Here is a 6,000-nt window from a genome sequence, read left to right on the forward strand (position 1 = left end):
AGGCCTGTAAAATAGCCTATGTCTCAATATACTCCCTTCTGTCATGCTACAGAACCCAGGGACTTCAGCTTGATCACATGCTTAGAAGTCACCTGCATGCTCTGAAGCCACCTAGATCTGAGCTCTTCTAAAACATTTTTAGTGCAGCTCATGACAGTTACCACAGAAAAGATGATGGGCAGGAGCAAGCTGCAGAGTGCATGCTGGGCCTGGGCAGCAGCTCCAGGGTGCAGCCCTCGTGGGTAGCTCAGATCTGCCCCTCCTCATTGTCAGGGCTATGGTTTAGATTGGCTCAATAAAAGCTTACTGCTGAAAGTGGGGTAATTTTATCTGTGTCTTCACATGGTTCACTTCTCAGCCCCTCTCAGTATTTCCTTCACAGCCATAAGAACCAGAAGCATTCTTCAGTTTGAGCTGAAGCTCTAGCCTGTGGTTTGTGGCAAGAAGTGGAAAATATCTGTGGGTTTAGATCACATGACATCTTGTATATAAAGCACAATCCAACAGCAAGATCTCCCTCCTTACAGCCATTTCCATATAAATCACCAAATTTGTATTTGCTATCTTTGCACACACTAGTAGCAGTTCTCAGCATATCCCAGATGGTATTCATTCATAGGCAAAAGACACGAGTCTTTTTCTACATTATCTGCCACTACATCTGCAGACCTATGGAGTGCTTCATCCGTACAAGCTGGGGAAAGCACAACACAACAGCATCCTTCCTTCCCTACAACCTTGTGTAGGATGATATTAGTAAATGGGAGAGAAAATAAATTGACTTTCATTGTTCAGAACTCAACAAAAAGAATCTGTTTTGTAAGGCAAGGAGGCAAGATGCAGAAGCAAAAGGCGAAAAAGCTCAAATATGGACACATAATTTTGCAGCTGGATGCCTGTGCTGAACTACCTGTTTGCATGCTGAGGTCATGATAAAGGTCTATGGCAGAGATTGGAATAGGAACTGACTTATGGTATTTGATGTTAATCCATATATTTTCTTGCCATTCCTATGTACTACTTTTTAATTGAATTAAGTTTAAAATGGAAAATATGGTTGAAGTAATGGGGTTTGTGCAATCAGATTCTACAGACCATTTAAATTTTACATTGCAGTACAAAAGACATAGAAGCAGAAAACATGGCTTCAGATGCCTAGTGCTGTTATTACCAGTGTCTGAGTAGATATGCCTGTATTTTGGGTAAAGAGTGAAAATATGTAAACATAGCAACAAATGTGTGTACTTCGACCTTTAGTTTCCATGCTTTTTTATAGTTTGGATTTCTTGAAAACCTGTTTCTGCATATTTCATGATCTTGGAAAGTGAGCAAAAAGCTGACAGGTGCTTTGATAAAGTGGCTGCAGAGCAAAATACTGGGCACCCTGAAAATCTTGTGGCTGGGTTTTTTTCTTCACAATTTCACCCTCTAGCAGTGAGATTGCCTGCCAGCTGTGATTAGGAAAGTGTCATCAAACAGGCCTGGACTTTTCACCTGCTTCTGCTCTGTGCAGGTTTAACTGCTTCCAGAGCCAACGCAACTGATACTGCTATCACTCCTGAACAAATCAGTTCACTCCCTTCCGTAAAAAAACCCTGATAATGCAACAGTGGCATTGCCAAATGGCTTACAGGCTCCATCCCAACTGTTCCAGCTTGCAGTGCAAACAGACTGCAATTCTGCTGCAGAACTTTGTGCTGTATCTTGCTCTGGAAAGACCTGCTGGTCTCAGCAGGGACTAGATGTGGTGGCACACTTGCTGTCTGAGGTAATGGAGTCAGCGGTGGGATTTGGAAATGGTGCCCACTTGCTGCCTACTTGAAGATGAAAATTATCACTTGGACTCCTTCACAGCAGGAACTGGATTAATTCCTGTTAATTATTGCTTAACTGTTAAGGTTATGATTACTTACTGCTGTTATTAGATCAAATGTGAATGTGCTACACAAGTGCCATGTAGAGATTACCAAAATGAAGGACAGGACTAAGTCATAGGTATGCTGCATAATCTTCCTGCTGCTGCTGAGGTCATACAGGTATGCACAAAGGCTCACTGATTAGAAAGAGGAAAAAGAAGGTCTCACTCCTCCATGTAATAAAGAGACATTTAACCGTACAAATATTTGATCACATTCACTTTTAGGGAATTATCAAAAAAGTAATGGTGCCTCAAATAATGCTTAAGCTGATTCTTCAAGACTGAAAATGGGAAATGATTGCTGAGCTTTTCTCTTGTTCTTTCACTTCATCAATCAGACTAAACCCTACAATCAACGAGGAAAGGGGTGCAAAAGATAAAGAAATCATTATAGTCACCTCCTCTAAAACCTTTAGTTCTCAATAGCAAAGTTACTTGTTCTGTGCCATCTGGCATCTGTGGAAAAATATTATAGAAAAGAACTTTACTTTGTGTTTTAGAGATGCATGCACTTTAAAGTACAAGAAAGAAATGCTTTATGGAAACAGTTGCACGGTTGCACAGATAAGCTGTTTTTAAAGGGCTTCTTTTAATTTTTAAACACATCTTTGAACATCTTCTGCACATGTACTTTTTGGCTTCATAAGTACTTTTTGTTGGCACAAAAAAGTGGTCTATGATAGCATTAGATTGAATACATGAAGAAAGGAGAACAAATTATGATGCTAATAAAACTACAAGGATTTTTGTAGGAAGTCAGTGGGGTCAAGGGTAAGTTTTTGTACCCAGCTGTATGTTAAATCTGCTGTCACTGTTTCAGAGGTTTGGGGAAGTCTGTGGGCAGGCTCTGCCCCTGCTACTCAAGCCTTGTAGTATCCTATATCCCAGCAGTTTCATCAGTGTAGCAGGAGCTATGTTACATCACAGCTGAGGACCCTTAACATAAGTTGCTTCAGTCTCAACTCATTTTCAGAGAGATAGGTGCCTGGTACTGCTGTTTGAGCTATCCTCCAGTATTCTTCTTGGCCTCCAGGAGCTGTTCCCCTAAATCTCCTGTCCTCTGTACCAGCCCCAGAAATGTGCTGGATACCCTAGCCTACCTACCCATGGATGCAATCACCTGCAGTTGAGCACATAACCATGCCTGTGTGCCTCAAGCTGTTTGCATTCCAACACAAGTGCCACAGGAATTACAGTTGTTTGGAGGATGAATGCTATTTGGGGAGTGTTCCAAAATAACATGTCATCTTGCTCTCTGAACTCCAACCGATTGCCACACTGGCAGGAAGTCCTGGGTGGAAGGGCTGAACCAGCCTGGTTGCCACAGAAGGGGAGTTTCTGCTCCTTGCTCTCCTGTTGGTCGTGCATTCCCCATGCTTCTGCGACCCTGGCATTCCCTTGGCCCCTCCATCAGCTGATGCTGCTCATTACAGTAATTCATCTAAAAAAAGAAGGGTAAATAGCTTGTGCAATGAATTGTGTTGGCTCCCTGAAAGGTCAGGTCTGGCCCATAGAAAGGGTGAGTAGTGTGCTTGGTGGTACAGCTGGAACTGAGATGCTCCCTTGCACTTTTTCAAAAAGGCCAAGTGAGCCAGTAAGTTTCAACTCTTGAAACATCTCCAGGGGCTGTGGGATAGGCAGGGAAGAAAGACCACCTGCTAAGTATGGCAGGGGTGCTAAAGTGTGAGGTGTCAGTTCTCTCTGGGTTTTATACATTACTGAGCAGACAGGGTGTTCCTCAGTTCCAGCTATCTGCTTGTTTTAATCTTGTTTTCCTGCTTCAGTGGTCATCTATCTACCAATCTGTAAACTGGGAAATGCATATTGCTACAGCCAGCTGCTGTCCAAGGATAAGCTTGCAGCATTGCAAGCTTACAGCAGACACAACTTCTCACTCAGAGAAGCAGAGTGCTTGAAATAGATTAGCCTTGGGCCAACTATTCTGATCAGAAAGGGATAGGTTCAGGTTTGCTCAGTTTAGTTAACTTGTGCTCGATGTGGGAGAGGGCTCTGTTTAAAGTTTGGCTCTCAATTGGAAATGAGGGGTTTCAGAGTTCTGGTATGAGGGACATATATAAGTTGTCACATGGACATAAAGTAGGACATTATTATATCAGTTTAAGTAATATTGAATATGAAAAAAGGGTGATAAAATCTGGAACTGTGGGATTTTTCTCCAGCATTTTCAAAAGTACAGATATTGGGAAAGATCCTTCCAGGGATAAGAATTGCCTTCACATAGGAGCATACAGAAATATACCACTGTCTTTTATCCCAAGATCATTTTTCCTCATTTCTCTCTCCCTTGTCCAGGACAGTCCAAACAAGAGAGATGAATTTTCCAGCATGCTTATATGACTATTGGATGAAGGTTTGAATACACATAGGTCAGATATGAGCCCTGACCAGCACGAGGAACTGACCAGAGGAAGATTCTTTGCATTTCCATATGGGGCTCTTCACTAGCTTTCTTTAGGAAGGACAGCAAATCAATGTATTTCCTATCTGAACCCCTCATCTGTTCAAATCAACACCCAGAAGACAGGAAATTTCATCACTTGCTTCTTACAACTTGTGTCATGGCATGATCTCTGAAGGTCAAAGTGCTGACTCTTTATTACAGGAATCAACAGAATATTTGTTGGGTTTCAGTCAGGCCCCAGAAGCAGGCATGTGCAAACACAATTTATGGTTACACGCCAAACCTGTGAACTTTATGGGTTTTATTCATTAAGACTAAATGTGTCAATGGCAGAGTTTCCAAGATGCTTCTGAAAAGTCACTTCTGTGCTTCATTTTCTCTCTAAAGAGCAAAACTCTCTGCTTCATTTTCTCTCTAAAGAGCAAAATTCTCCCATCACAGCTGATTCAGAAGGCTAAATTCATGACTGAGTTTCAAATGTAGGGAGAGCCTTAGGAGGAAAGTGCTTATGTACAAAACATAATTGTTACGTTTCGTATCTGTTACATATGTTGTCCACATAATTAAAATGTACCCTATTCATACTGTTCATAGTGTATATTCTTGTCTGTGATTTGTGGTCATCAGTGAAGAAAGACCACGATGCCATAGTGCTGTAGCTAGGTGTTAATTGCTGTCATGTTGTATAATATGACAATTGCACTTGCCATGATGCTCTACAGAGATGAACAGAAAGCTCAAGTGTGCTTTCAATCATGCCTCAGAGGGAGAGCCCTTGTTGGGGAGAACACAGAGCTGAAATGAGCACTGGGAGGCATCACAGGAAGAAGTGGTCCCTGAGCTCTCCTTCGCACAAGGAAGGCACATCTCCTGATTTGTAACTCCCTGGAGGATGTTTATCACTTTCTCCTCACATGTTGGCTGAAAAGGAGGAATGTCTTTGCTTTGGTCCATTTGAAATGCTGAATAGGCTAATAAAGGGGAGAGGAAGCAGAGCTGTCCCAGCTCAGAGAGGAAGGCCCTCCATGCCCCACTACACCTCAGGCCCATGTCTCCCTGTTGAACTAGGCAGAAAAGCTATTTACAGGTTACAACTGGTAGGTTTTCTGTTTCTTGCAAGGCAAGCACATTTCTAACCAGGTGACTCACAAATACTCCTGAATCTAGAACCTGAGTTTAGTGGGAAGAAATGGTAAAACTCAGCTGCCAGCTTAGGAAGCCTGCCTGATGCACATATCCAAAATAAGATCAAACATAACATTGAAAAAAACCCAAACCCAAACAAAACAAAAAACAACAACAACAACAACATAAACAACAAAAAAAACCCAACAAAAAAGCCACAAACATTCTGGCTATGCTACCTTCCTTTAACCTGCCCAGACCAGGTGCTCATATGCTCTGGTGCTAAAAGCAGATGCTGCACCTCTCTTGGAAGTGGCAGGGACCAGGGTGTTTTTAGAAAAGGGCCCCAGATCCTCTTAGGGTGCATCTGGGGTCAGCAGGAGCCAGTTCTGCTGAGCGTTGTGACTTCACCAGCCATATGAAGTTCAACAAGGGAAAGAGCCAGATTTGGCACTTGGGATGTACGTACAGACTGGGGAACAAGAGGCTGGAGAGCAGCGCTGCAGAAAGGGAGCTGGGGGTCCTGGTCCATGAC

Source organism: Pyrgilauda ruficollis, unplaced genomic scaffold (assembly GCF_017590135.1).
Source record: "Pyrgilauda ruficollis isolate IOZ18807 unplaced genomic scaffold, ASM1759013v1 scaffold5, whole genome shotgun sequence".
Classification (NCBI taxonomy): Eukaryota; Metazoa; Chordata; class Aves; order Passeriformes; family Passeridae; genus Pyrgilauda; species Pyrgilauda ruficollis.